Source organism: Manis pentadactyla, chromosome 18 (genome assembly GCF_030020395.1).
Source record: "Manis pentadactyla isolate mManPen7 chromosome 18, mManPen7.hap1, whole genome shotgun sequence".
In the NCBI taxonomy this organism is placed as follows: domain Eukaryota; kingdom Metazoa; phylum Chordata; class Mammalia; order Pholidota; family Manidae; genus Manis; species Manis pentadactyla.
The window spans coordinates 29970497-29995649 of NC_080036.1; positions in this window are offsets into that span (position 1 = coordinate 29970497).

Sequence of the window (25153 nt, forward strand, 5' to 3'; positions counted from 1 at the left end):
CTTAGACTAATTGTGATCCACATCTTGGGGCTTGGCATAAAACCAAAGTTTTATCTCAGGGGTTCAGGAGGACAACCACTAATCTTCATCACAATATGTAAGATGCTGTTATTATCCCCGTTTTGCAGATGAGAAAACCACAATAAGAGGCTAATTTCCCCCAAGGTCACATACACACACATGCACACATCTCTGTAAGCAGCCAGGATTTCAAAGGCCAACTCACGAACTCCAACTGTCTGCACTTTACCACTACAGTGACCACAGTGCCTTACTGGGAATCAAGACCCAGGTAGGCTTAGAATGCAGAGTCGTAAAAGCATAAAATACAAATATGTAAAACATAATTATGTGATGTATACTACCTGAAAGATAAACCACTGCAACTGGAAAAGACATTTAAGACCCAGGAGTTCTCAAGATGTGTCCCCGATCAGCAGCATTGACATTCCCTGGGAACTTCTTAGAAATGCAGATTCTCAGGCCCTAACTCAGACCTTCTGATTAGAAGCTCCTTGAGTGGGGCCCAAAAATCTATAATTTAGAACTGACACATGCTGAAGTTTGAGAACCACTGCCCTAGTTCAAAGCCTTCATTGTAGAGACTCGATCAAGGTCATTCAGCTTAAAAGTGGCAGAGATGGACCTGGAGGTGGAGGGGCCGTGGGGTCACCTGAATTCTGTGATAAATGTTTAAATTATAGATTCTCCCCAAGCATGCACGTGGAAAGAGATTCTGCATTTTTTAACAGCATCAGATGCACACACCTCATTAAAAATCTCAATAATAAAAAAAAACCCGATACTACATGCAGGCATTGTGCTATGTTCTTAAAATAGTTCATTACATCCTCAAGCAACCCAGAGAGGTGGGTGGTATCACTTCCATTTTACAGATGAGGGAACGGAAACACAGAGAGGCTGGACACGTTCTCACCATCCTCTAACTAGCTGGTTGGAGAAGCAAGATTCGATGCATCTCATCCAAAAGCAGGTCGGCTGGAGGCCCAGCAGGCGAGCGGGCTGACTCCCATCCTGAGCTTGGCTTCGCTCCCGCGCAGGAAAGGAGCCAGGGCACGTGTTCCTGGCCTCGGCCGGGCTTCCTGCCTGAAGCCGGCTGGGAACCACAGGGGGTGACACGTCCTGGGAAGGGTGTCTTGAAGCTGGGCGAGCTGCACAGGGCTGCAGCTGTGAGCAGGTTGCCGGAGCAGCCTGGCCTGTCCCTGCCTGGGGTGCGGGGGCTGTTGGCGGCATCTCAGAAAGCCTCCTGTCTTCTTTACCTTTGCCGAGTCTCCACAGGCCGTGAGGCAGCTGGCCTTGGCTTCGTGGCCCAGGTGACTGGATGAGGGGGGAGAGGACAGGCCGCCAGGGCCGTGAAATGCTGCCAGCATCTGGCCAGCTGTTGTCCATCAGCCTGCAGCCGGAGCCACCCTTGGGGCTGGTCCCTGGCATGTGACAGTGCAGGGGCTGTGCCTCTGGCCTGGGGGGGATGGTGTGAGGAAAATCAATAGGAGCTGCCTGTGCTGAAGGGCCCCACACCTGGTGCCCACAATTGCTGCCTGGGTCGATGGGTGGCCACAGCTAGAAGGGCCTTGAGTGACCAGGTGACCCAGTGGTTTTCAAGCCTTTTAGCAAAGTGGAGACCTTGCCTCAGCTGAAATTGCAGCCAGTGAAAGCCAGCACAGAGGGCCTGGAAGTGGGGTCTGGGGGCCTCCACGGGCAGTGTGGGCAGTTCATCAGCGTCAGGGCCCTGGCTGTAGAAGGGGAAACTGAGGCAGAGGGTGGGATTCCGGCGTGCGGGGCAGAGGCAGGGCCCAGAGCCCAGGCTCTCTGAGTCCCGGTGTGGCCAGCGGGGTGCTGGTCTGGCCTGAGACACCTCGGAGAAGCCCCGTCTGCCACCTGGAGAATCTCCGAGATTCAGGGGAGAGGACGGGCCTCCCTCCAGAGGGCGGCTCAGCTTAGAGCCAAGACCCTGCAGGTAGGTGCAGGCCAGGCCGCTGCCCCTCCGCGGGAAGCTCAGGGATCGGGGGAGCCGAGGGAGGGGCGTCCTACAGCCAGGCCCCTGGCAGAAGATGGAGGCGGATGTGTCCTGAGACTGCTGCAGACTTGCGGAAGAAGGCTGACGGGCAGGTGCCCCCAGGGGTGGGCCGGGTCTCTCTGGACCCTCCTGAGGAAGATGTCAAAGGCATCAAGGGCTTGTTCCTGCCTCTGGGGGTGGGGCTGGGACTTAGATTAATGCGGTGCCCCTGGCCAGGCGAGAAACGGAGGCAACGCAGAGGTGGCTGGTGGGAGTCGTGGTCAGCCAGGAAGGTTCAGAGAAGAGCAGATCTGTTCTCCAGTCTGGATTTCACCAACACCACGGACTTCAAGGCTTATCCAGTTGCTGGCCCCGGGCCTTCAGCCAGATTCTGGGCGCTGTGGACCCCTGGCGCACCGCAGGCCGGCTGGGTCTCACGTGGGACGCTGTGCCCGGCCATGTCTATTGCATCAGTCCAGTTGCCAGCATTCGTCTGCCTCTGGGCCTCACCCGCCCACTGAGCTTGTTCGATTTCAGGAACTTCATACAGCTGAGCATCTGTTTGTTCATTTTCAGATTCAAAACTATCCTGCTCCCACTTATCAGCTAAGCCCCGAGGGTTAGACCTGTCCACTCTTTCCCTTTTGCCGGGGCTCTGGGTTAGCGTGTTATCTGGCCGGGTTCTCTGGGGCCGGCATGCAGCAAGCCCCACGTGCAGGTTAGGCCCACCACAATGCACAGGCATTTACGGTTTAGCTTACCCTGGCATGCCCCTTAATTAAGGATCTCATCAACACCCACCTAGTTCCACACCTCCCAAGCTGCTGCCCCTAATGATCTAGTAGAGGGTTGGCACTCTAAGCATGCGCTCCAGTGTCAGAAAGCCTTGAGTGTCAGGTAGACTAATTACTGCTGTGTGACTTTGGGCAAGTAATAACCTCTCTGAGCCTTCCATTGTCATTTGTAAACAACGTAATAGTGAAGATGCGTATAAAATGCTGTGTGCCTAGCACATAGTAAGCACGCCCCCCACTGTGGCCGTGGGTTTAGTGTGAGCCTCACGAGAGTGGGGTGTGGAAAAGCCGGAATGGGGGGGCCAGAGCTGGGCAGGGCATGACGGGAAAAATTTAAAGGTGGCCAACTTAAAAAATTAAGTTCTTATTTTCTTCCTAAGCAGAAACTAAACATACAGCTGTAAAGTGATGTGAAACCCCACAGCTCAGCCCTGAAGAGGCAGATCTAGTGAGGGTGGAGCTCAGGTCCTGGGGAAGCCGCCTCACTTCCTCACAGCTCCTGGGGGGCCGAAGGAGGTCAGACAAGGTGGCACCTCAGGCAGGACTGCCCCCAGGGGCTCCTGGGAGTTCTTTCTGCCCCCTCCTGCCCTGGGCCGGCTCCGTGGCCAGCCCCTCAGCCGAGGCAGGTCCTCTTCCTTTCCTCTCCTGGGCCTTCAGGAAATGGGCAGCTAGCAGGAGCCCCGAGGGGTGAGGGGCAGGCTCGGGGTCAGCGCAGGAGGCCTGGGGTCCCGCTCCCCTTCATAGGCTTCTAGAACAGGGTGAACCAGCGTTCAGTGGCTGCACCCAGGGATGGGGTCCGGGGGGCTTCACCGCCTGACTTTACTGTGCAAAACAGCAAAGAACTTGCGTGAAGTGGTGTGTGTGTGTGTGAGTGTGTGTGTGTGTGGCACAGAGAAGGACAGAGGGAGAAACAACCAGCAGACCTTTCTGGGTCCTCACCAGTCCTGTTCTCCAGTCCCCCAAGTCTTAAACACACACCTCTCTGGGGGCCGCCGTCGGCCAGAACTCGGCTCCCCGCCCAGCACCCTTCCCACGAGGCCTGCGGGTGAGGTGATAGTCATACAAAGACCGAGTGCTTATTCCAAACAGGTGGTAGGCACCTGTGACCTGCCGTGATCTTCACGCGGACGCTGAGAGTGGGGCACTTGCCCCCACTGGAAAGATGCGGTAGGAGAGGCACAAAGGTCAGCCAGCGACCTTGCGACAGGCCAGAAGCCCGCATGTCTGAGGTCTCCGAGCAGCTCTCTACACCTCTTGGCTGCACCTGGCCCCAAACACGAGTGTGCAAGTTGCACACCCCACACGCCCTCCCTCAGAGGTCCTCCTCTGCTTTGGCATCATAGGGCGAACTGTGGGGACCGCGGTCCCCATTTCACGCTGGCATTCCGACAGCCCATCCTTTCTCCGACCCTTTCTCTGGCTGCGTGTCCCCAGTTTTCCTTCACCCTGCACAGTTGACCCCTTGTTTTTGAAGGGGCCCTTCCTGGGGTCTCTGGCTTGCCTCGTGTGTTAGACACTCGGCTTGAACTCCAGCTGTTTAAAAAAAACCCTGTGTGATGATACGCAGCTGAGCCACTTCCTTTCAGTGCCCAGGTCACACGTTTCTTTTATTTTCATAATGAGCCTTCGCCTCTTGTCTCCACTGTGGACTTTACTGCTTGTTATGCTAGAAAGAACACGGGCTGCACTGTGCAGAAACCGGCAGAACCGCGCGACACAGGCCGCAGTTCCTTCCAAAGGATTATTGATTTGCCTGCTTCTCATTTACGGGGTGAGGGGGTTGAGAGGCACAGAGGAGGGGAAGTGATGATGGGGGTTCGTTTGCCATTTCCACGATCAGTTTCTCCCCAAGAGGCCTCAAACATTCTTGCAGAACATCACGTTTAACGTGCCATCTCTGGCCTTTATAAGCTAGATGCCTCTCTCAGGACATTTGTACTAAGCCTGGGGGCAGAGTAGGGACAGGCCTGCCCCAGAAGGAGCTGACTGGCGGGATGAGGGGCAGAGGCAGATGGGCTCAAGGCTGATACCCTGCCAGGTGAGAGCAGGCGCAGTGCCCTGGGCCCATGGTGCTTCTGGGGACCCATCGAAATGCCTTCATTTCTTTTAAAATCAGAATAAAGTAAATGAAAATAATGAAAGTTAGATTATATTTGTTTTTCTATCAATGCAATTTAAGGAAGAAGGGACCTGTGGAAGGCCTCCTATCATGCCACCTGTTCTCTCCGTGCCAGGGGCCACAGGCTCGCTCCCTTCTGCCTGCCCCCGTCCCTTCCTCTCTCCCCCTCTTTCTGTATTGCTTGTCCTCCTTGTCATGTATCCATGTTCAACACCTAAGCAGCAGGTGCTGACCCTGTGAGGAGGGACGGTGAGTGGAGCTGCACGGGGCTGCCCAGGACGCACAGGGGCCTGCCCGAGGCCATCTGCCAGGCGTGGCCCTGAGCTTCCCTCTTGCTGAGGCACAGGTTAAAGAAAATCACCAAAGGATAGAAGAGCAGGGAACGCAAAAATCAAGTGCCGTAGTTTCCAATCCTTTTTTCAGCTGTAGAACATTAAAAAAATGACAAATGCTTTCACAAACTGAGAAAGATGTGCGTGTGTGCACGTGCGCGCGCGCGCGCACACACACACACACACACACACACACACACACACACACACACACACGTGACAGAGCAGAAATCAGCCAAGCTGGAGCTGCCCAAGAGAAGGGCCTGTCCTGCTGTGGTCCACCCGCGAGGGCCTCTGGAGACTGGGCACATCTGGGGCCACTGGCCCTGACCAGCACCAGCCCAGCTGGCTGGGCCTCTTCACTTCAGGGGCCGCTGGAGGGATGCCCAGGGCCGCTGGAGGGATGCCCAGGACCGCTGTCGCCCTCAAGGCCCCAGGGCGCCCTTCCAGCGCCCCTCGTCCAAACCGTCCTGGGGAAGCCTTCCCTTTGGTTTGGCCATAAGGACCCATGGCTGCTCCTTCTGGAACCTCAGTTAATGCCCAGGAAGATGAATTTGGGGGGCGCTGTAAATACTGGGTGTCCACCATCACACACTAGGACAGACCTCACCACGGCCCTGGGAGTCTGGCCTTATTCATGCGCACATGGAACCCCAGCCGGGGCCTGTTCTGCTTCCTCCTGGAGACACTCAGGGCGACGCCCTCCCCTCCCTCGAGGCCCTCCAGGTCCGACGGGGCCCTCGCTGCCAGCCTGCCCTCAAGTCCCCAGGCAGCACAGACTCAGGCTCCTATGGGCTCAGCACAAACTGATGAGCCAAAGATGCTTTTAAAGCCCTTGGAGAAGTTTGCAGTTATGACTCACAGGACTTGGGCTCTGCTGTCCCAAAGTCTGACCGCAGCCGCCCGAGCTCTGAACCCAGCAGGGACAGAGGGTGACCATATATTTTGTATGGCAGCAGTGCGGGGCAGAGGGCACAGGTGCTTCACAAACCCTTGAGCACAGACACACAGGATGCCATGGTAACAGCTGACTGCAGACATCCACGCCAATGGGGAAAGTGCAGGCATCATGGCATTACAAGTGTGTCTTTACAGAGCACACGTGTGTGCATAGAGGTGCGGTTATACACACCACACCCCTCCTTTATATCATAAACCAGGAGCATATTCACATACTTCTCTGTCGTCTTTGTTCACCTTTCCTGCCTGTGCCCTTTTTCTGTTGCTTAATAACATTTTTTCTGTTATTAAACCTTCTACAGCATCATGTTTTAATCCCTGCACAGTATCCCTTCCCCTGGATCAACTGTAATGCATTTCACATCCTCAACGTAGCGAATCGTTTAGTTTATTTCCCAGAGCTTTACCCTGCGGAAGATGCAGAATAATTTACAAAGACAATTTGGCATTTTATTTTTGCCTTTGTAGAAGAATAGGAAAGGATGTGAGCTCTTTGTCCTCTTTCTCTGTGGATTTCACTCTCCGTCCTTTTAAGAAGGCAGGGGAAGCCTCTGAGCTCCTTTTTGGGAGAGGCATGAAGACAAAGAAAGTCTTCCTGGCTTTTGTTTGGATAAGTTTCAGTTTATTGAGAGGATTGTGCAAAGAGCAGGGTGAAGCAGCTTTGTCTGGGAGAGGAACTGTGGTCCACACGCAGGAGAGGACAGGGGGCACGTGGGTCTGCGCAGGGCAGGACCTCACTGGACTGGCTGCTGAGCGCTGCGGGTGGCAGGGGCCTCTCACCGGGGGCAGGTGTTCTTGTCTCCGAGAAAGGCACAGAAGCGGGGTCACGGCCTCTACCATCACCCTGCTCTGGAAAGGGAAACCATCCATGTCCACCAAGAATGGACTCAATGGAACCTCCCTGGTGCCTTTGACTAGAGACCCCAGGTAGAGAGAGGAGACGCCAGAAGGAGATGCTGAAAAGAACCAAGACCGAGTCCCCACATCCTGGTACAACTGGGTGGGGATGCTGCCATATTCATTTTGACCTAAAAGTTACAGTCTATTGATATTTCTTGCGTGTCCAGATTTGCACAGTAAGAGACTTGCCCCATGACTGAAAGTTCATCTTTGCACATATCCCCAGTTACTTCCTTGAGATGCAGTCCTAATAGCGGGAAGTGGGTAAACAAACAAGTGTATTTTTAGTGACCTTTTAAATTATCCTCAGAAAATGTTGGCTTAATTTTCACACCCATCAGTGTAATTTAGGAGTTCATTTTCCACACAGCGCTCTCCGGCCCTTGTGGGTTGCTGGGATCCTGAGGTCTTCAGCCTTGGAAGCAGAAGAGTTTCCTAATTAGATAACTGGTTTGGTTTTCTAGAAGGAACTCCTGGAATCCTTTTTTCAAGAGGCTCTATTGAAGAATAAAGGTGTACAGAAGACGATTTGAGTGACTGTTTCCAATTCTCCCAAGACTGGTGCGTAGCTAGAACTATTTTAGATACATAGGGAAAAAGTTAATTCGTTGCTGGCAAGGTGTGCCTGGGGCTGGAGGACTGAGTTCTGTTCTGGAAGGGCCTCCGCTAGGGAGCCTTGCGTCCATGGCGCCGGCCGCCCCTCTGGAAGGTGGTTCCTTTGCTATCATCCTCCTGACCTTTTCCAAAGTGAGTGTGGAAGTGATCACCCTCTTTATGTTCCTGCAGCTCAAAGCCCAAGTTTTATATCTCAAACAAAGCTTTTCTTAAAATTATTTTTTTAAAATTTAGTTCCTTTAGCAATTTATAATTCCCTTTAAAATTCGGAAGACTTGGGATCGTTCTGTTTTCATTCAGTGCTGTGTGCTAGCGGTGCGCTCCTCCCTCGGCCCTGCATTTCTTTCTTGGTCTCTTTGCCTCCCTGCCCCATACACACTCTGAGGTAGGCAGCTACCTTGAGTCTAACTAAAGCAACATTTGAGAAGGTTCCACCCTTAATGCAGTCACTGCCTGGGGACTCTTGATTCCCCTGAGAGGTTTTATGGCTTTTTTTTTTGCCACTCAAAGCCTTTTTCAGTCCCATTTTTTGCTATTGGAGTCCAGAAGCAGTTGGCATTTTCGTTGCTCATTGTTGCAAATATCTGAAATCTCTCTGTTCACTTTTGCTTCTCCCTATACACCAGCCACCACCTCCTTCCCGAGTGTATCCCTTTCCTATAAGATGTTGCCAAATTCAGCAAGTTAAGAACTGACCTGAGCACTTAATATTTTAGTTTCTGTCCTATTCTTTAGGACCAGAGGCACCTTGTCTGCAGCCACGTCAAATGACAGTCTTTCTGAATGTTTTGCTCCATAAAACATGGAGATCCAGCCTCCCAGCCCCCTGTATGCTTCCTCACCACCACCGGCTACTCAGCCAACCCACTTTCAGCGACAGTTAGTGTATTAGGTAAGATGAAGTGCTGTAACAAACAGTCCCAAATCTCAACATTTTAACTCAACAATTTCTTTGCTCAGGCAATGTTCCAAGTAGATTTTCATGGTTAGATGGCTCTCCTGGCTGGTTCCTCTTCCCCTGGTGACTAGGATCAAGGCTTCTTCTGTCACATGGTCATCAACATGTGGCTTCCAAGATTGCTGCAAGCGGGGAGGAGAGAGGGAGATGAGAGAGTTGCTCTTGTTTGATGGTTTTTAGAGTCCCACAGGCAGACTGGTTTGCATCTCTTCCATCCACATTTTACTGTCCAAACTAGTCACGTGGCTCCATCCAGCTACAAAGAGCTGGGAAGGACGGTCTGCTTACTAGGGCAAATCTAGGGTCTGCTACAATGCCTGACACAGTAGACTTTCCATAGATGGTTGATACATTATAAATTCAATTTTAAACCTACATTTCTTTATCTTTTCCTTTATTATTTTTGCTTTTGGTATCTGGCTTAGAAATCAGTTTTACTTGAAGTTTATATATTTCATTTTTAAATCTTATATTTGTTGAAAATACATTTTAAAAGGATGAGACAGTGGAGGGATTTACATGTCTTATTTTCCAAATAATGAGCTGGTTGCGGCAAGCTTCTATTTAATTGAATGTGTGTGTGTGTGTGTGTGTGTGTGTGTGTGTGTGTGTGTGTGTGTGTGTGCTTGAGGGAAATCCTTTGGTTGTACTAAATTCTTCATCACGCTTGGATGTGCTGCGTGTCTGCCGTTTTCTTTCTGGTCCTGTCTCTGTCAGCCCATAGCCAGTCGCCTGATTTTATTACTGCAGCTATATTAGCTTTTGACATCTACCAGGGGCTCCCCTTTATTTAATGTTTAAAAAATTATTTTAGTCTATTCATTCTTTGAGATGAACATTTAAATGCTTTTGGACAAACTTAAAAAAAATCTTTAGAGATTTAGACTGGGATCATTTTGAATTAATGAGTTAATTTAGAACTGAAATCTTTCATTTTGATTCTTCCTAAAGAGGAATCTGGCATATCTTCTAATTTTTTTCAAGTCCTTCTCTGCTTTTTTTTTCAGTAAAGGTCTGTGGGTTTTCTTTTAAGTGTATACATCTATTTTTGTATAATCATTTTTAGGTATTAATATATATTTTTGTTGGTATATGCTGTTACCGACTATTGCTGGCTTCTAGGAGCATTATATCTGTTGGTGCATATTTATTCTCTAATTTGCCATCTTGCTGAACTCTCTCATTAATTCTAATTAGTCCTGTTCTTGAGTCAAATCTCTTGGTTTTCTACAAGGACAATCATGTCATGTCCCACAAGCAATATTTTGTCTCTTAATTTCCAGTATTTATTTATACTACTTTCTTGTTTTATTTAGAAATGGATAAATAATAGTAGGCTAGTGGGCTTGTTTGCTTTATTTTTAACCCTGCGACATTCTGTACATTATGTTAATGATAAAAGCTTCCATGGTCAAATGTCTTAGGGTCACACAGATTTAAGTTTTTATTTATTGTAAGTCATTTTCTAAGCTTTTTATCTTGTCTTCCATCATTTTGAATATGTTATTGTACTCAAAAATAGGGATGCAGTATGCAAGTTTTTCTAAATTATTTTTACCACGGCAATCTCCTTTTCCCCCCAAATTTGGTGGGACATGAGAAGAGGGGAGCGGGGAGGTATGTGGTCAGGACGGTCACAGCTCTTGCTCAGCAGCACGTACATGTGGAAGTGTTGTTTTGGTGTCTCACTTTCTAGATAATGTTGACTTAACATGGTCTAGGCCACCATTCCACCCTACTTTACTAAGGACATTCACCAAATTTTAATGTTTTTTATCAGATGACCATCTATCAAGGTAGTCTGATTTCTTTTCCTTTCACCCACTAATATAACTGATGCATCTCCCAATACCATCCTTTCATTTCTAGAATCAACCTTATCTTGGTTCTACATCCTACTTTTGACATCTGAACTAGATTTATTTTATTTTCTGTATTTATGTTTTTTGGAGAGATTGACCTGTAGTTATTAAGTAGACTCACCTATTCAGTCCCCGGCGGCAGACTTCTGCCTGGAAGGAAAAAGAGGACTCCTGTTCCCCTTGAGAGATTTGATCCCAATAGGAGAAGGGAAGAGGCGAGTGAAGCACGCCTGGTTCATTCTTTCTAAATTTATCAGGAACTCACTCCATCTCTCCTGGGCTGGACTGGGCTAAGAGTAGGGAGAGGCTAGGAGGAGTTTGGAAATGGAGTTTTCTCCTTATGAAAGAAAAAAAATAAGAGGAGGGAGAAACATGCCTCCAAATCTCCCCCCTCCACTGTGGCTGGCTTCAAGCTTGGTAGAAAAGCCCAGAACAAGCGTAAAGTCAGTGCTCTTTGCATAGCACTGCAGGCGTTTTCAGGCCCATCTTCAGGAACAGCTGTCAATCCTTGGCTTGGATTTTGAACCAAACATAAATATGAATATCAGGCCAACTCCCTGGCCCAGACAGGCTTCTCTGTATCAGTTTATAAAACACATTGTGTCTTCCATTCTATTTGCTTTATCACACTTTTCATAGCAGGTCTTTACTTGCATAAAAATGAGATACACTACACACCCAGAAGGGGGCGGCTTTCTTTGAAGAGTGATTGTGTGCCTGCCATTTCTCAGCTCCTTGCAGGTGGACTCCTGGAGGGCAGAGACCAGTGCCAGGTATGACCTGCATCCTCCGCAGAACCCGAATGACCGGGAGGACGAAGCTCAGCGGTGCCGGTCCTTTTCTTAGCTTCTCTGTGTTAGTTGGGACGTTCTTGACTCTCCCCTCCTTGCCAAGAGGTCTGCTCTGCCACGTCCCTGCTTGTGGGAGGTACTGATGCAGTAACCCCCAGCGGGCTGAAGTCCCCAAACCAATGTGATAGGCATGGGCATGCGGAGGGCACTCGGAGGTACTGCAATCTCAGGGTATGTGTTGCAATCTCCCTGTGATACCCAAGCAAGAGCCGCACTCATGACGCCTGAGTAGGAATAGCGACTTCCTGTAGGAGGGGAGAATATAATGGGAACAGGCAGGCTGGGTTGACCATCTGTAGACAAATGATAGCTCTTGCTTTCTTTATTGCTTGGAAATCAACCAAGAATTGTGTTTTATTCTGATGAGGAGGGCTTCGCTATTATTGGGTATCTCTGGGATATCTTATGAAGGTACCTTGACCACCGAAACACCTTCTCGCCGTTTAGAGGTGGCTGGAGCTCAGTTTGAGTCTCGGCTCTGCTTTTGCTAACTTGCTGTGCAAACTCAGACAATTTACTTCATTTTTCTGAATCTCTGTTTCCTCCTCCGTCAAGTGGAAATAGGAGAATTGTTCTGAGAACGGAAATGTATTTAAAGCACTTAGCTTAATATCTGGAACATTGGAAGATCGTGTATTAAGGTTCCTTTTTACGTATAAGAGAAAACATGGATGTCCGGGTTTCTCAGACTGTAGGAATTCCCCGGGGATGGGCAGCGCCTTGCAGCCTGCAAAATGTTCCCGCCCTCATGGGCTCTGTTGGACCCCACGAAAGCCCTGTAACTAAAACTGGCACGAATTAGAGAGGTTGGGTAGCTTACTTGGAATTATTCAACAAGTGAGGCTGTGACAGGAACCAGAAGCAGAGGAAGAACCGGGTTTTCTGCCTACTTCTCTGCCCTCACCAGTCTCGGGAAGTGGTTACATCCAGACTGCACCCATAATTTAATTTCAGCCTGTGTTATTCAGCTTTAGATTTGAAAAATGTTCTATTTCACAAGATGATGACAGAAGCCTGTAAAAGCCAGCTGGCCAAATTATCAAATTACATTTATGCTCCATTACTAATAGTTACCAATTTGAGGAGTTATTTATTCCATAGGAGTTGTCCATACAACTTATTCCATCCAGTCGACCACCATATGTGTTCATTGCAGGAATTTTCAGAGGCTGTCTGCCTTTTCTTTTTCCTCTACAGTCCTTAGATCAGAGGTAGAGAACCTTCATACTTAGTTCAAAGTCATTTGGTTATAAACACATTTAAAGAAAAAAAAAGTTTTACTACTCATGTTCTATCTCCATTATCCTTTACAAACATAACTATATCTGCATCTGAAAGAAACTTCCCTGGCCCGAAAAGGCACAAGCATTCAAGTTGTTGGTACTGGAGGGAGTTGGGAGATTATCCATCTCAGTGGGTTTCTTCTGTAGCCGGGAACGTGGGGGCCCAAGGGGGTGGGGTAACTTTGCCAAGTTGAAAAATGAAAGAATTCAGGATCTTGACTCCCATTTGGTTGTTAATTCCTTCACAGCATGCTATGGAATCCTCTATCCTCTGAGATCTTAGGAAGAGATGTGCATAAAAGAATATGGGAAGTTTGAGAGATGCTTAAGGGTCAGGGGGAGGCAGGTAGAGAAGAGGGTAGAGAGAGAGCCTGTTAGAACAGCTGAAATGTAGACCCCAAGGGTCAGAAAAGATATGAGGGTTATTTGGAATAACATGTCCAAAGTCCTGGGCACAGGCAAAGGAATGTGGGAGGGAAGTTATACATTTTTTCTTCCTATTAATGGTCAATGGATATTTCAGAAAAATAAAACAACCCTTTCCCCTTCAGTCTCAGAATGTCAGTTTCAATGGGTCAAGGATCTGTGTTCCTGGGTTATAGCACAGCACATGGCATGTTGCAAGTATTCAGAAATACTTTTGGGCTGAGTATAGTCTCTTTGCAATTATAATTTACGATGTCCCCTGGCTTTCCTCCAAAGGGAATGGCAGTTATATTAATGTGATCACATAAGCCAAAATGCTTTATAACCATATGCATTTTTTGGCTAATCTATAGCCCATAGTTTCTGTGCTGATTGTGTGAATATCCCGTAATAAATACCAGAGCCGAGGTGGTTCAGAGCAGTTACGAAGCATAATAATTTTAAAAGAACCCAGTTTTGAAATAAAATCACACCGGTATTTGTCTGAATGTTAAAACAACCCTGAAAATGCCACGAGTGGCTGTGTCCTCTGCACCCCGGAGTGATTTCTCCCCCCACCCGCCCCCTCTGGCCTTCTCACCCGAGAAACCCACACTCTCTCTTTCTGAGATAGTTGCTTCCTCCATTGCATTCCTGCTGTTCAATGTTTGTCCTTATTAAAGCATTTATAGCACACATTGTTTTTGTTTCACACATTGTTTTGTTTAATCTTCCACTGATTAAAAGCTCTTTGAGGACAAGTCATTCAGCTACATATTGACTCAGAAACATTCCTGGTGCCTAGCACAGTTCCTCGATTACAGTAGGGTTATCGTCATGTTTGATCGACTTAATGAATTCGTATTACAGTGGCTGGTATCCCTTTCTCCTCATGTGGTGAACTGAACACTAACACTGGACTCACAGACCTGGTCTTCTACAGTTTGTGCCTATGATTTAGGGCAAGTGGCATCTTCCACACTGATGAGTCTTCTTAGTCGCAGACAACAAAATTCTTTCTACTTGGTCTAAAAATACGAACTATGTAGTAAGACACATGCATAGTTCACCATATCATAGGGAATGTGGAAGAGAGACACACCGTGGGAAAAGCGGAAGCTGGAGCTTCTGGAAACAACTCCAAAAACCACCTCACGCCTGCCTACGGTCACCGTGCAAGGCCCCACCAGGGCTTCCTGTCCCGCCGGCTCTGCGAGAGGCTGCACCCGGCGAGTGGACGCCTTGACGCTGGCCCCTCTCCCGCTTGTAGAGTCATCCAGGTGGTGGAACCAGAAGCCTGTTCAGGACTCTGGTCTGAGGGGTCTGCTGAGTATTTTTAGCTTTCCAGCTGTGACTTTGGGTGACACAGTAGAAGCAGGTGGGAATGGAAATCAAATGAGGCGACCCACGGCACCCGCCACTCAGCACCTCCAGGCCCGCCGCGCCTCAGGCGTGATGGGAATGGTGCTGACGGTGACGAGGAGAGCTGACCTTCTTTAAAGCACTCGGCATGCACCATGTCGTCTGACAGCCTTTAGATGTCTTTCTCTCACTTAATATTCACACCAAATTTTTTACATTATTATAATCTTCATTTTAGAGGTGTGGAAGTCACGGTGCAAAGCAGTTGGTTACCTTTCCCGAAGTCACCTGCTGTTAACAGCGAAGGAAGAGCCGGGACCCACATCCACAGCTGTCTCCCCTCCCCTGCAGGCCCCCCCAGGGCCCCAGAGAGAATGCGTGTCATGCTGCTTTGCCAGGAAGCGCCACGCCAGTGGGCATTAATATCGTGCTTTAATATTTGTCTTCGCCATTTGTATTTTGACTTTGCTTTAGTTCCCTATCAATTCACTTTCTTAAAAAAATGTCAAAATCGTAGATCTTCTGCTAGAATAGAGCTTGAGAGAACCGAGAGATGAAAAATATTATTCCCATTTCACAGAAGTGAATGAGGTCCAAGGAGCTCAGCTCCGGGGAGGGTCCCCTAGACCCCGCGTCTGCAGCCCTCAGCCATGTTGCCTCCCCTGCATCACATTCAGAACTGATGACAGAGATTCCAGAATTGGGAGGATTCCCCCTATTGTTCCCCCTTCCTTCCCTTGGAGGCGGTGTGTGGACAGCCTGTGTCACAGCTGGATGGGGGCTTCCTCTGCTGGAACTGAACTTAGAAATACTAACTGTGGGAGCTGAACTGTTCCGTGAAGACGGGAGGCATGGACGTGCATTTCAGCTTTTAGAGACCAATGGTATGATGAAGCCCACATAAAAGAATCACAGTCTGTAGAAACATTAACAAAAGCTGTTGGGCACAAATTATACCCTGTATGATAATAGAGTGGAGACTTTAAAACTGAATACTGTCATTGTTACAAGAGACTGGCTCTTGTGCACAAAATCAGATACACTGGGATATTTCCAATTAGTATGAGGACTAAAGAATATAGTTTGGGGGCACCGACTTGAAAAAAAAGTGCCACATAAGTAACATTTCATACCAATAATTGATATAAGAACTAAAACATTAAGTATATAGTTTAAAGCATCAAGATGACATGTAATAATTTTCAGCCTTTTTATTAAAAATGGTTTTAATTTTGACTCTGTCTTTAAAGGCTTCAACTTCAAACTATATAATATATTACTCTGTTTAGGACTGAAAACTAAAATAATGCTCAATGACTCATGTACTGTAGCAATGGCCAAATTTTAAGGAATTAACATGGACGTTTAACCAGTTGCTGACTCTGTCCCACCTCTGCCTGCCACTGCGGCATAGGATGCTTGCCGAAACCATCTTGTTATTGCACTAATTGTCACAGAAGTGTTCCTGCCCATACGTTTCAGTGACAGATAATAGAATCCTTATGGGATACTTACCAACTCTTCCTGGGCTGGAATCTGGAATTTCTATCCTGTGTACCTAGACCAAAAATTTTAAAACGTTTTGTTTGTTGTGTATTTAGCACCAGAACTACTTCTGTTCTCCCAAAAGAAATCTTACATAGGACACAGTGGCCCAGGGCTGTGCTGTGGGGTAGACAAGAGAGGCTGTGGGATGGAGGCACCCTTGGGTTTGTCCATTTGCCCAACTTGTTAACTGTGACTTTGAGCAAGAGCGAGTCAGCTCTGACCCCCAACTTCCTCATCTCCTCTCTGCCCATTTTGCGATCTTTAGAGAACCCCTTTATTGCTGTGAAGCTCTCTTGCCTTGCCTGTAAACTAGGGGTAAACATGGGTGTTTGGTGTCTGGGATGCTGTATGGATGGCAGAGGGGCCTCCACGAAGTTCTCCACACAGTGTCTGGCACGCACTCGGGGTAGTCCCGTAGGCCACCCACTTTACCCCCATGTGTCATTCCCTGCTTTCTCTAACCTTCTTTTTCAACCCCAGTGACGAAAGACTCTAGGATTCTACCCTTCCAGAACTGGCTCGCTCCTCCGAGACCTCTGCTGGTGCACGGGACACCCGCGGTCTGCCTGTCTGGCATGAAGGGTCCCATCTTCGGCCATCATGCTCCGGTGTCTCTTAGGCTGAACGGGATTGCAAAGCCAGGAGCCCGCAGCGAGCGGTGGGCATCTGACCCAAGAGGCCTATTAGGTGTTCCATGCTGGGCAATGAAATCTTGAGGGAAGATAACTGGAGCTGATTTATTTAGATGAGGGCCTTTCCCCTTCATGCCGATGTGCTTCCATAGCTGGAGGCTGTTTCCGAAGCTTGCACTCAGTGACGCCACAGAGACCAGGCCTCCGGCTCTCAGCTCTGAGTAGGAGCGTCCGACGGGAGGGGAGAAGATCGCCTGACTGCCCTGGCCCTCCTCACAGGCAAGGCCACCGACCAGGAGGCGGGGCGGCCCTGGGTTCAGAGCGTGACCACCAGCAGCTACCGTTTCCCCTTCTAGGAGTCTCTCTCTACCTTCCAGTCTTTTCAATTTAATTTTATTTTGCATGGAAAGCCCCTTGCCTGATTTTCCTCCACAGCAGCCCCCCCTCCACCTTGCCACTTGCATTACAAGTGCCACACCTTAGAGGACGTATTTCTTAAAAAGAACTTTTGAAAACACAGTAACACAGAACCTAAGAAGATATGTAATTAGTGAAATGTTTTCACTGCATCTTTTATTGCTGTTAAATATTTTATAAAGGAGCAGCCTTCTTGTTCTGAGCCCCACCGCCCCCTGCTCCCAGCGCAGCGTGAGTGACACACTGCGGAACCAGGGCCTCCATCCAGAACGATGGGCTCCTCCTGTTCTTAGGGACAGTCGACCCTGTTCCACTCGCCACCTTGGCCCGCTCTTTCGGTTACCTGTCAGTCCTGGAGAGCTTCTTTTCTTCCTTCGAAGGAGGGGCCACTGTGCATTGCTTACACGCTGGTGAGGTGCCTCTTGTGTTCTTGCCCTCTGTCTGTGCCATCCCCTCCTTTTCTATCCAAATAGGCTTGTGATGTCATTCCTGGCAAAAGGAGTCAGTTGGGGGAACATTAATCTGTTTGAGTGCGTGCATTTCAAAGTCACTTTGAAAAAAAAGGTTTGTTATGGCACCTATTGTCATAGAAAACATACTGTATTAGGCCAATTTCAAAAACCATTTTATATACTTCTCCTGAAATATTAACCTTTTCATAGCTTGATTAAACCAGTAATTAAATTGTCAATGGGAAAGAAGGGATTCCGATGTTCAGTCTTTTCCTACAGAGACCATTTATCGGTCAGCACTCAACTGTGAAGGAATAATTCATATACATCTTATTATCTTCACAAAGGATTAGGGGCCACAAACACATAGTTACATGACAAGCACCAGGAGAAGGAGGGATCAGGGATCATAAGATACATAGAAAATGCTAACTGGCTTGGTGAATAAGGCAGTAGTTTGCAAAAAAGGTTTGCAGAAGACACTGTAGATTGGTCATTGCAAATCACTAATGGACCTGTTTTCCTTTCCTTCCTCTGCTGAGGATGCAGCGGAGCTAAAGGGGCATTTTCTCAGGCCCCCTCATGGCCAGGGATGGCTGTGTGGCCCGTTCTGGCCAATGAGATGTCATCTGCTAAGACTTTCAATTCCTCTGCTGAGATTTTCTACTGTTCCTCTGTTTCAAGTGTGTTTGCAGCTGCTCATGGAAGCATGTTCATTGTGCTTCAAAGTCTTTGTCAGATGATTCTTACATCTCTTTCATGTCAGTGTGCGCATCTATTTGATTGTCTTTTTTAACATTCATGTTGCAATATCCCTGGCTGTCGGTATGACAAAAGAGTTTTGACTGGATCCTGGACATTTTTGTATCATGTTACAAGAAACTGGAGCTTATTTAAATGCGTTCCAGCTGTCTGTTTCTGACATTCTCTGGCAGGGGGCGGGATGGCGCCCCTTGTCACAATAAGATGCGGAGAGAATCCAGGTTCGCCCTTGGCCTCTGCTGACACCCGGTGTAGTGGAGGGGCCCCTGCTGATGGCTGGGGTGGGAGCTTTGGCCCCCCCACACGGTCTCCTCGGACAGGCCTGTGGGGTGGGGCTCATTAGCAGCTGGCCACGATGAAGCCATGGCGTGCTCCCCACTTGGCCTTCTCTGACACACATCTGTGTGTCTGTGTGTGTTGGGGTGCCTTGTTACCACCTCCCGGGGACACAGATTTTTCTATGGAATTTGCCTGGAGTAGAGAGGTTATTCTCCAAAAGTTTTCCTAGACTGCCCCTTTCTGGTCCTTTGGTGGGGAGAAAAGGCTGCCGTGGGGCTCTCTATGTATGCCTGCTGGAGTTCTGGGGTCCCCTGCTTCCTGGGCCCCACACCTGGGAGCTATAAGACAAAGTGGAAACCTGGGGAACCCACCACTGCTTTGTGTCCTGAGCCCTGGGGTCGGTCCCCAGCTGCTCTGCCTTCTTCTCTCCACGTTTCAGTGACTTCTTGTCTTTGTTTTAAATATAACATCCAAGGCTCTTGGTTGTGCTCCACAGGAGGAATGGGGAGGCCACATCTACGGAAGTGGAGATACATGGGGTGCATTCTGAGATCAGAGCGTGAGCTTCTTTTAAAAGGGGAGGACCAGCTGGCAGCATCCTTAGCTTTGCCCTCTGCATGGCCTGAGGTGGGGCAGCCTGCCCTCCTGGGACCGTGGGCATCAAGTCCAGACACAGCAGGTGGCAGGGCAGGCACATGGCAGGCGGGGGAACCCAACTGGCCCCCTCCCGGCCTCCTTCCCGATAGCTCATCAGTTCTTGTTACCAGAGAAGAACAAAGCCCTCTGTGCCCGTCATTGTGCACGGCCAAATTATTTCTATAAGATACAAAGGCCATTTGTCCCATGAGCGGATGAATCGGTGAGCAGTGGTCGCCCCAGGGAACGCATTTCTCTCCCGATGCTTCCCTCCTTACCAGGAATATCTTTAGTTTATTCACGGGCTCGGCTCTATAGGGATTTCTTTTTCTGCAAACATATGCACCCTTTGGCACATTTGCCTTCCTTACATTGTTTCCGTTCAAAGGGCAAGTCCTCATAGGTGATCTGAAAATAAAAAACATGTTTTTTATTACTTTAATAAGGTGAAGGGGTGGGTGAGATGGGCCCAGGGAGTCAAAAGGTACAAACTTCGCGTTATAAAATAAGTAAGTCTTGGGGATGTAAATGCAATGTACAACACGGAGACTATAGTGAATAATACTGTATTCCATATTTGAAAGTTGCTAAAAGTTCTCTTAAAAGTTCTCATCGCAAGAAAAGGGAATTTTGTAACTGTGCCGTGATGGATGTTAGCTAGATACATTGTGGTGGTCATTTTGTAACATACACAGATATTGAGTCATTATATTGTACACCTGAAGTTAATATAAATGTGATGTGTCAGTTATACCTTATACCTCAATTAAAAAATGGTAGGTGGGCAAGACTAAAGAAATTTCATCTCAGGTATATTATTATGAGTAAAAATACCTTTATTTGTGTAGGACTCTATAGTTTATGGAAACCTATCTCTCTCTCTCTCTAATACATACATACATACATACATACATACATACTATGTATAGATTATATAATTTATATATGAATATAATATAAACATGCTAAAATATAGTTATATAAGTATAATTTTTAGGTTATATAAACTCATACACATACATATCAGTATACGTAAGTTTAAAAAGAAACAGTCGGCTCAGAATGGAGTCGCGTGTGCTGAGCCCACATCCTCACCAAGGTTAGCGTCTAGCCTGACTAGTCAGCCTCCCCCAGGAATGGAATCTTAACCAGTCAGCGTGGAGTTTCCTCGTTGGCTGCGGTGAGGTCACCTGCCTCATAGACCCTTATGCTCCCAAAGGAAGGTGGCCTTGCCCGAAATAAGCGACTTCCTCATCCCACCTCCTCTCTGCCTCCAGCAACCTCCCCTTCTGGTAGCTTCTTGGGGCTGCTTTCTACTTGCTAGAGGGGATGCTGACCAATTCGTGAATCATTTAGTAAAGTCAATTAGATCTTCAAATTTGCTCAGTTGTAGTTTTGTTATTTAACAGTGTATGTAAAAGACATGTAAGATATAAATAAATATAGAAAAACATTTTTACATAGAATATATTTTATAGATAATATAAATACTATTTATATTTAATATACAATAAAACATATGAAATATATATAAATATATATAATATATGTGTGTATAAAAAAGTCTTATTTGATCCTCACTACAACCCTATGGGGTGGTCACTAATATCTCCTCCTTTTTATAGGTGAGGAAGTGCTGGTTCCCCGACATAGGCCGTGTGCCCTGCATCTGACAGCTCACGATGGCAGAGCTCTGAGCTCCAAATCAGAGCCTTCTGACGCGGGAAGCCCAGCCCCTAACCCCTGGGCATAATGTGTCCAAGTACCATCCTTGCCCATATTTGAGAAGTGGTGTTCCGGCACCCAGGGAGAATGCAGGTGTGTCAATACAGAAAAGCCTTGAAAATACGCCTGATGTCTCCATACTGAGGTGTAGCCTAGGGTGGGCTCGGCAGACTTCTGTGAAGGGCCAGATAGTAAATGCTTCAGGCTTTGCAGGCTGTACCGTTTCTGTTTTATTTTTTTTTTCCATCCCAAACTTTAGAAAGAGGTAGAAAGTCATTCCTGGCTCACAGGCTATCTGAAAACAGGCTGCTGGCGGCATCTGGCTGTGGGCCTGCTGGGCCACTGAGCTATTGAGGACGGTGAGCTCGTGCTTCCTGGCCAGGGGGGGCAGGCGTCTACCCTCCCGGGATGTCCCAGGTCTTCGCTGTATTGGAAACAGTCCTTCTCAACTCTCAGGCACACAGAGGCGGTGGAGGCCACTTGTGTGGGGGAGGAGGAGAGCAGGGTGCAGGCCCCTGCACGTGGACTCCGGCTAATGCACACAGCGCCTGTGCCTCCCTCCTGGCGGGGACACAGAGCCTAACAGGTCGACATCCCAGCGCAGAGGCTAACGGGCTCCTGCTCTTCCTCACCGGGCCCCTGTCTCAGTCCCGTCAGGGCGTGTCCATTAGGTGCTGCTAGATTTGAGGTGGGGCTGCCCTAGGAGTTCTTAGCCTCTGGTGGCTGTGTACATGCTGCGTGGAGACGAAGAGAGTGTGGGGCAAACATTACTTGTCAGGGGGCCCTAGTCAAGCCACTTCCCACCTGGGGACCTGGACAAATCCCTCAAGTTCTCTTCAGGGTTTGCTCACTTGCAAAAATGGGAACTTCGAGAAAAATCCTTCATATGTGGTCTTCCATGGAATGCTGACCTTACACTAATGGCCACACTGGAAACGCCATGTCCCGGGGAATCTTTGAATTGTTCACAATTCATTAACTGAGCGCCAACGCTCTTCCTGCCTATCACGCACCAAGGGCTCCATAAAGTGGCCAGATGTCTGAGCATGCAATTCTTTGCACTTTAGGACAAAAGCATTTGGACCACATGGTGCAGAACCAATAGTTCTGTGCTGTTGAGGTTATGTTTGGAAATGCGATGTGGAAAACTAGGAAAATAGTCAAGCAACTCAATTTAAATTTTCTTTCGGTTTTCTGGATAATTCTTGCTAGCTGCATAGTTACCCCTATTTTCCATTTCCTTTGTTATGTAGAACATTGTGCCCAAATATGAATCTTCCATAAAACAAGTCAAATTTGGGATATTTCTTCCCATTTCTGATGGCTAATAAGAGGTGTTATTAGCACTGTTGTGAAATGCAAGGGGAAACTCAAAATAATTTGGCAATGTGCACTCAGTCCTAAAGATGTTTCTATCTTTTGAGCTTGTAAGTCTTCATCTATATTCCTATTTTAAGGATGTAATACTCAATGCTGATAAATGTATGGACACATGGATACATTATGGCATTATTTACACAGGCATCAGAGAAATCTTTAATATGTAGCAATGAGGAAAGGGCCAAAGCACTTTATGATACCTCTGCCGTGGATCATTATGATACCATGAAAATGATGTTCACAGACATGTGAAACCGCGGATATCCTTTTCATGTAACAAGTGGTAGGAAGCAAACTACAAAGGCTGAGTGCATTTGTTTATAACTATGTAATAAAGGTAACATGCTACCAATTGGTGTGCATTCAGGTAATACAGTACATGCTTTACAATTAGCTACTTAAATATTCATATTCACAGCAACCCTGAGACAAGTAACATTGTTCCCATTTTACAGTTGAGGAAACTGATACTTAGAAAAATGGACTTATTCAAGCTCACAGAGCCAGAAAGTGGCAGAGTCTAGATTTGAACTCTGCTCTCTCTGATTCTAAAGCTTCAGTTATATGACCTCTTATGAATTACTCTAAAACATCATGAAAATTAGCAACAGCAAAATGTAAGGGGGTTGGAGGGAGCCCCTCCAACTTTTCTGAAATGCCGTCAAATCCCAAGGCTGGTGAAGGGCTTGGGGGTTGCTGGGCATTCATGGCACAATTCATCTGCCCCAATTCTCCAAATGGGGAGGAAGTTTTTCTCTCAAGAGCAACACCATTCTTCTCCCGAGAAGAGATCGGGTGACTAACTCCATGACTGCAGCAGAAACAAATTGCTGTTCTCTGGAAAGCTCTGGGTCGTCAAGGGTCACGTGGGAAAGGACCCCGTCCAGCTTTAGCACTTCAGCCAGAGCACCTCCAGGGCCTTTCTTCTTTTTTTTTTTAACATCTGCATGTGGATGTGATAAAAGTGTGCCCGGTGGCTGGGCTCTTGGAGGGGAGGAAGGGCAGGAGGGGTGAAATTGAGCCGTTATTGCCTGCCTCACCGGCGCACATTAGCCGAATACAACATGTAGTCAATAAAACACAACAAAACAATAAAACTAAGCCCTTTGGTGCTCTCTTACTGGGTGCTATGCAATGCAGAAACCTGTGGCCATAAAAAGGAGAATGAGGGAAACTTTACACTTGCAAGAACAAAGACACTCAGGCACTAGGTTGAAAACAGAGCAGGCCGAGCTCTGAGCACCTGGAGACAGTTAGCTTTGAACGCTGCGCCGGCTTCGGCTGCCGTGCGGCTCCCAGGCCCTCTGTGCGCTCTTGTCAGGAGCATGTCTGGGAACGTGCTTTTCATTAGGGGAGTCACTGATCCTACCAACAAAGACACATTTCTTTTAGATGATAAATTTATTAGCTGTGGGCACAAAGATTGCTTGCCGCCCTTCCCCGGGTGGGGAGTGGGGCTGGGCCCGGGGCATGGGCCTGTCACCGCGCCAGCGCCTCCGGGCTGTGATCTAAGACAGTGGTCTCTTTTGACCAGCGGGAAATTGCAAACCAAACACTCCTTGTCTGGTTAAGACCAAAAGAAAACTGGAAGTTTTTATTGTCAGTGCCTTGTTAGGACTTGTTGAAAAGCAGACCAGGGCAGTTTATCTATTTTAGGTTTTAGAAACATTTGTTCTTCCCCCAAGAGGTATTTTAAATGCCTTCAGGACTAAGATGGCAACCCCAAACAATTAAAAAAATTTTTGGCTTAATTTTAAAACAAATGTTGGTGATGACGATGATGACGATGATGACGGATGGTGGGGTCCCAGTCTGAGCCTCCGGGGGTGCCCATCACGGGGCTTCAGACCCGCCTGGTTGCCTGGAGCGGATGGGCAACAGGGAGTGAGGATGCCCGGGGCAGGGAATGCCCCCTAGGGGAAGAGGATCGGGTTTGAAGAGAGTCATCTTGGCCCAGGAACGGCAGCCGAGTCACCGTGGGGCTGAGCCGGGCGCTCACTCGCCTCCCAGCCCGTCTCAGCTGGATTCGCTGAGCGGAGGCTCCAGCACCGTGGAGGGCCCTCCTACAGTCGGAATGTTCTGGTTTTGTCAAAACTGTAAGACACTGGGGCCTAAGCAGACACGAGAGTGTCAGATAATGTGGTAACAGGCACTTTGGGGGAGAGAGGGTTCCTCCTCCGGACCCAGGAAGCACCCCGGATATTCTCAGCAGGCGGGACCGTCGCAGGGGGATGGCTGTGCGTGGCGGGTGGTAACATGCGGGAGGCTGTGTGGATACGTGTGCGGAACTTCCTGGTGGCTACGAAGATTAATCGAGTGTGTTTGGGTGTGCGAATGTGCTTGTGGTGTTCATGGGGCCGGGGGTGGGTGGTGGAAGGAGAGAGCCGTGGGCTGCAGTTTCTTTCCTTCACACTAGTCTTGTTAAGGATTGTAAACACTTTGACAAGAGACTTATGAATATTTCACAAAGGTGTCAAAATACTCTGAGCTTGGAGAGACAAATAGGCTGTGGTCCCTGTTGGATTTATCCCATTGTTAAACTTTACATTTTACAATGAGTTGTCCCCACGTGATCCCCACGTGATTTTTGAGGAATGGCTTCTCCGTGTCCTGTGCCGTAGCACATGTGGAAATGTCTCTGCTACATAAGAAAGAGCAATGTCTTTGTGCTATTTCATCATCTAGAGAGAAGGCTGGTGCCACGTATTGGGTTCCATTTCACATGTGCAGAAGCCATGAATTATGGTTCCCATATGGTACCTGATCGTAACTCTCTAATACTCTGAAGTAGTTTCTCCTGATTTCCCCACCTCCACCCCCTCCCTGCCGTCCACTCTGAATAAGAGAAAGCACGGTTGTCCTTG